Genomic DNA, 7,000 nt, shown 5'->3' on the forward strand with positions numbered 1-7,000 from the left:
CGAAAATTGCAACGCAATCTTATATGATTTGCTTCGCAAACCAACCTCGCTTCTCTCGCTACTAACTTAGGTACATTGCAAATGCACAAAATTCTAAAAATTTAAAACAATCATTCAAATCCATATAAAACTTTTTTTTTTTAAATTACATCTTTTTAGTAAATACTAAGTCATGAAAATAAATTTAAATTCAAATAAATGACATGTAATTCGTTAAACCTATTAGAAATGTGCTATAGTATAATTCGTAATATAAATCAAAAATCGTCAAATAAATTCGTAATATATAATTTCGTGAAAAAAAGCGCTTTCGACAAAATACTAAAATAGAGATCTATCGACAAAGACTACTCACTTCTGCCTAGCTTAATAGTATGAGATTGCCGCAGCTGATGCTCTCTGGTTATTTCAGTTTCCGTTTTTAAAAGCGCTATATGTTGAGCCACCTCAGCTAGATTTGGCATGTGACATTTTTAGCGGCAATCATTGGTCGATTCGCCGTGTAAGAGAAATAGTAACGTAAACAAAACAAAGCAAACGTGGCGACCGGCGGAAAACAAATACAGCCAAAATTTGGGAGCCACGTAAGAGAATTATATATATTAGATATGATAGTGATATGGTTAGTAATTAGACCTTACATTTTGAAGCTGTTTATAAGTATATATTTTAAGTGGAAAAATTACAGTATCCAGCGAACTGTGAAACAAATGCAATTAGAGCATTTAATTTATATTTGTCAATTATTCATTTGGTGTTATATTCTAATTAGGCAATTCAACATGATTATTTTTAATTTCAAAAATCTCCACAATTAACGATAAAGAAGTTTTTCAGTAAAACTATTAGAAAATGATACACAGAAGCTATCGTTGCCTTTGTACCATATTAAATCGAGTTTCACTACTATTATAAAAATATACTGAAGAAAAATCTGTCCTAGGGTACCGAAGTTAAGCAACCAAGAAATAAACGTAACTATCACACTCGTAATAACTCTCTTATGGGTATATTTCCTCAGCACTTGCTCATACAGTTGATCTTGAACGATGTTTGGAAAGATGTGGGGGGGAAAATCAAAATTGTCAAATATAGAAACTGAGTGATTTTTAGTAAGCGAACTGTCCGGCTTCTTGGTAAACATCTTAAAATAGTTGCCCAAATTACTTATATAAAATTCAGCTTTTATGAAATGGCGTAAATAGTGTCCCATTTCCTTAACCTAATTAATTAATTTTGCAGTTTTTTGGTGCTAAGTATGCTTGCGAGCATTGCATGGAAATGATTGCTGTAGGATCACTTTTTATACTGGTAGCAAGAGACTTTCAGGTGAATTTTTTTTAAAACAATGCCGATTGATTAAAAATATATATTATTGAATCGCATTAAAACTATAGCTTTTAGAGAGAAACTGATTGCAATATCGATCAGCAACGCAAAAATATTTAAGTTACGGAAGCATAATTCAACATGAAACTGAGGGGGGGGGTTATGTTTCTTATTATTACTTTGAATAAAAGTAATAATAAGAAAAAAGCATTAAAATGTTTTGAGGAAATAACAGTTACGATTTTACGCAAGCTTGGGTTGGAAAAAAAAATCTAAATCTATTCGAAATGTTAATTATTAGAAGTAATCACTATGCCCAAGTGCAGCTTTTCGATTTCGAGCTTTCTTACAAAAATGTTTCTATCTCTTAATTTTTAAACTCTCGCTATTTTATGTTAAAAGTTTGCTTATTTTGATTAGTTTCGCTTGTGGCCTTTGCTTAAAATGAGTAATTAAAATTGCCTCAAGAGGACAATAATGAACTACGGACTGGGAGTCAAAGTTATTATTATGAATTCGACAGATATAAAAGAGATTTAACTTGAAAAGGAAATCGGTAAAATCTTCTTTAAAAATAAATTTATTCAATAAATGATTTGTCTTTGTACTTTTAAATTCCTATGTGCTTGTATTTTGTTTAAATAATATTTTCTATTGTTAATTAATATCTGAACAAAGTAAGCTGAAAATTAACATCATCGAAATAATAATTAAAATATTAAACAAAATACGAAGTATGTACAGAAACTTAAAAATAGAGTTCCATGAAAATTTATTTCTAGTATCTCAATACATTTTTATTACTGGTCAACTGTGTTTGGGTTTTTTTTTTTTCAAAAGAAATAAATTCAGTTTTGGTCATAAATCTATCTAAAACAATAAGAAAAGAAGCAATCTAACATCTTTAAGAGAAAAGTTTTAAGTGTTTTGCATAAAAATGAAAATTACTTTTAAGTATTACGAAATGTTTATAAAATTTTGAAAAAACATGTTTTAGGAAAAAAGATTTTAAAATATAAATTTTTAAAATTAATTGAATTAAGCAACTTTATTGCAATTGAAAAAATACTTTTTTGAGAGAATTGGAAGAAATAGAGTATCTCTTTTTCAAAAAAAAATTTAAAGTAGTTGGCAATTTACACTAAAATAATTCTTTTATTTAATAAAAGATAACAAAATATTTAATTTTTCGAGCTTACTTAATTTAAGAAGAACACCGTTTTAAACTAATTATTTATTTATTTTTGATTTGTTAATATGACGATTCGGTTAATATATTATAAAAAGTTAGAAAGTTGTAGTTAACTTTTACTACAATTTTTTAAAGAAAAAATTCATAATTGTCTTACTATTTTATTTTGAAAAAAGATACTGCAACCATTGTATTTTTAGCTAAATAGATCGCTTTTAATCTCTCTCTTTAAATGCCCTCTTCAAAAATTGCTTTATTTCAGACCAACATATAAATATGTATGTTACAAAGATAATTGTGAAACCATGAATGTCTTATTTCGGCATATGCTTCACTTAGATTAATTTCAGAAATAAACTTTTTCATAAGATTCACTCATATCTAATATGCTTAGACGATACACAATTCTACAGATAAAAACATTATGCACCAGAAAATAACATAAAAACTTAATTTGTGTTAATTTTTCATCTTAATTTAGCAAACCTGCATATGTTCGTTAAATTTTAAAACACTGTTAATCAAGAGGAAAATCAAGAACTAAATGCTATCGACAACATTGTTAAAACAGATGGAAGTTTTAAAATCGTTCCTCACGTAATGTATAGCGAGAGAAACATTTCGAAGAAAATTCTTTGAAAAATATTTAAAAATTTAAAATATTAAATGGAAATCACATCTTTTTTAAATAATCATGACTAGAAGATATAGTTAACAATGTGTCTCCTCTTTAAGAACGGATTAAGTACCAGTTTTTGTCGTGATTTTCATATTTACATATGCTCGCCGTACCACCATTTAAACCATTCCATACTATTACTACGGATATAAATCAAATTTTCGATTGCTAAATAGGCATCAAGCATTTATTTCAAGATGAATTTCAATTTCTTTAAAATTGTTTTCGCCACTGGAATTTTTCTTCTGTTTTTACTTTCTGGTAAGTAAAAAATTATTATTAATCCTCTCTACTGGGCATTTTAAAAAACTTGCGGTGAATTGATTGACTAAAGTTATATTAGAGAGGTTTTTGTTTACTTACAAAGAAATTTAATTCGGATTTAAAAAAATATCTCGGAGCAAAAGTTATCAAAATTTTAAATAAATTAATTCCGACAAAAAGACGTAAGTAATTTTTATTAAATTTTTTTCTATCATACATCTTCATTTTGTCTCTATATTAAATTGTTGCTATCTTTCTTTTGTCGAAAGTGACAAAATAGTGCTCAAAGTATTTATTAAAAAATTCAAAAGACAAAATGTGAAAAACGGAAATTGTCTCTTCCATTAGTGTAGGGTACTGTATAAGTAATCTATAGAATGACAAAGTATAAAGTAAAAAATATGTTACACGACTATTAAATAAATGACAACTGTATTCCTCAAAAATACAAATATTGTTAAACATTCTGAGTTCCGTTAAAAAAAGTAATCTAAAATAAAAAGAAAAGTGACAGTTTAACAAAACAAAATTTATGATTTTCATATAAAAAAAAATAAACCTTGTGTGTTATAAAATAGTAGGCTTAACTGACATTTTAAATTAGACTTGATTACATTCGAAACGAACCTGAGATGTATTTCATAAATTGCCGGTTTCTCATCAGGAATTCTATAGAATGCCTAAGAAATGTGTGAAATATAAATAAATTTATACAGCGATAGCTAGTTTTAGGCATTCTATAGAATGGCGGATTTCAAACTTTGCCAGTAATATGTATACTTACTACATGAAATGTCAAAAAATATATTTTATTATCTTATCCTCTAACTTAACTATTTTAAAAAAAATATTTATTACAATTTTCTTTTCGATTTTTAAAGGTCTTAAAGGGATTATGTAAATTGTAAAAAAGAAGTTACAATTTGTAAATTTTTTTTTCGACTGTAGAAGATATGCTTAAGCTCTAACTTTGTCAATATTTTCTATAAAATTTTGAATTGAATGTTAATTATAAAGACTTCAAAATAAACTTTTGGATTGAATCGATTGAAAACGTAAAAGAGGATGGCAGGTACTTAATTGGCAAACATAAATACACCAAAGATTCGTACAAAGCAAAACCAAATGAATTTGAGAATGTAAGAGGACTGGCTCAGGGCAATGGTGCCTGGAAAAAGAGATTAAAGGCCTTATGTGCCAGATATCACGAAGGGGATAAGTAGATATGTCTGAACTGAAGCTCAAGCTTTGATAATATTTCCTATAAAGGTTTGAATTAAACAGCTCGAAGGCTAAACTTATAATTAATATAGCATAATTTTTGGCACTTAAATGATTATTATCATATTTTTTTCGTTTATTGTGTTTAAAAGCTGGAAAAGTTGGCACATCTTCTTTGGTATTTTTCTTGATAATTGATATTTTTAAAGCGTCGACACTATCCGGCATGAAAATTATAACTTTATTTTTTATTCAGAAGTAAATGGAGGAGTTGGACTAGGGAAAAGAAGGGAGACAAGAAAGGTGATGGAAGGTAACAATACAAACTTTAGCTTTTGATCCATTTCTTAATATATTCCGAATAATACTTTTGATAGAAGATTTTATTGGTGTTTGTGCAGAAACAGATTTAGATTTCGAGACATTAATACTTTGAAATCGAGATAATTGTCAAGTCTATAATTTGTTTATATCATTTATGTTGTTGTGGTTAAAGTCTTTCTATCAATTATTCGTAATAAGTACCTATTATTCACAAGTACCTATTATAAGTACGTATTATTCACAAAAAAGTGTAAAAATATAGCTGCTATGAAAACTAATGCGTAAATCAAAAAGATTTTATTGAAATGTCTATGAATAATTTTTTTAAAAAATTTAGAATTACTTTTAATGCCCAAAGATTGCTTGGAATCCAGCATTCATTGATTGATATATCAAAGACGCCATCCTGTACGGTCTTTGCGAGAGATTTTACTAAGTGAAAAAATAATAGTATTATTTATAGTAATCAAAATGTTTTAAACATTGATTTACTGTGCTGATACTAAAAAGCATAATTGCCTCATATACGACTCTGATTCAAATTATTAGTACTTTATTTTTAAATGTTATATAATATGCTTGCTGTATACCTGTTCTTTGTACTGGATGAAAGAAAAAGTATCAACTAATTAGTACTGAACTACACTACAAAATTGTCGACAAAACTTTCAGACAAATACCAACACCAATAATAAAGCTAAAATGATTCCAATGTTTTTTTTATTCATTTAGAATTATTTGTTGCCCTTTTTGGTTAATTTTACAAGTCACGTTGTTAGATTTAACGAATTATTTTCATTAGTAGTTCATGTCATCAAAATAAGGACTAACTGTATTCAGGATCACCTGTCATAATGCTGTTGCTCAAGTCAACACATGATATTTAAAATTTACCGCACTCAAGTTACTTTCTCTTGTTCTTGGAAATCGGTAGCCATTGATATTTTAATTTTCCAGAATAAGAATATTGAAATTAATTTCATACCACATTTTGTTGTTTTTTTTCTTGAGCTACTAGCTTTTATCCTAATAACTAGCCGATGGGCAATGTCCGCACTGCACTGAAAGCATTATAAACGGGCGTGGTTCGATCATAATCTGGAAAGGCAAACATGGTAGCGGTCAAAAATATCCCTTTTTCTTTGAAAAAGATGCAATGGTGAATTGGCTTAATGATTCAATTTGAACAATTTAGTCCAAGAAATTTCCGGTTGCCTTAACGTTACTCGTCCATTTTACTGTTTGATTATTTTATGTTTATTTTTTTAAAAAACATTTTAGAGATGAAAACATTTGGTTGGCCTGTAGAATGCCATGCTCTGTAGGAAATTTTAGAATTACTGTTTAAACTTTACTTAGTAGCAGATAATTAAATGTGATTTATTTCAACAGATTTTGAAGAGATTCTGAGCCGTAAAATTTGTTTAGCAATTAAGAGTCATTATTTTAATATTTTCCATATGAAATTAACACTGCTTAGTTAACACAATTTTGTAATAACAATTTACCTAACGTAAAAATATTTTCTGAATATGATTGCTTACATCAAGGATTTTTATTTTTATTTTGCAGGTATGGAAGAAGTTTTTTATGGTTAAGCATCTGACACCATGACCTTCAAGAAAATAATCTGATTAAATCAAGAAACTAACATTGTGTTTAAGATATTAAATAAATGATTTTGCATAATTAATAACTCATTAAGTCGTTCTTCCAAACTGTTTTCAAAAACATTTTTACACTATGCAGGTTGTCTAGAAAAGAAAATTTTTCTATTGTAAACAAAACAGGTAACCATTTTACAAACTCTGATTTTAATAAGGAATTACTCTTTCTTGGATTATTTTAATTTTATAATTGTTGTTTACATATGTAAGACCAGTGTATCATGAATACTTAGCAGCAAACATTAATTTCATTCTTCTCTCTCTGAAACTTAAAAATGAAACTGCTAAAACTATTACCGTATAATCTAATGAATAACCGTTGCT

General features: G+C 27.6%; 1 long non-coding RNA gene across 1 annotated transcript; it reads left to right on the top strand.

Annotated features, from left to right (window-relative positions):
- The first annotated feature begins 3,222 nt into the window (after positions 1 to 3,222).
- Positions 3,223 to 6,705, top strand: LOC107454388 (uncharacterized). The gene is made up of 3 exons (XR_001585441.3): positions 3,223 to 3,461; positions 4,942 to 4,998; positions 6,582 to 6,705. It is a non-coding gene; the product is annotated as an uncharacterized lncRNA (long non-coding RNA).
- Positions 6,706 to 7,000: the final 295 nt, after the last annotated feature.

Source organism: Parasteatoda tepidariorum, chromosome 10 (assembly GCF_043381705.1).
Source record: "Parasteatoda tepidariorum isolate YZ-2023 chromosome 10, CAS_Ptep_4.0, whole genome shotgun sequence".
Lineage (NCBI taxonomy): Eukaryota > Metazoa > Arthropoda > Arachnida > Araneae > Theridiidae > Parasteatoda > Parasteatoda tepidariorum.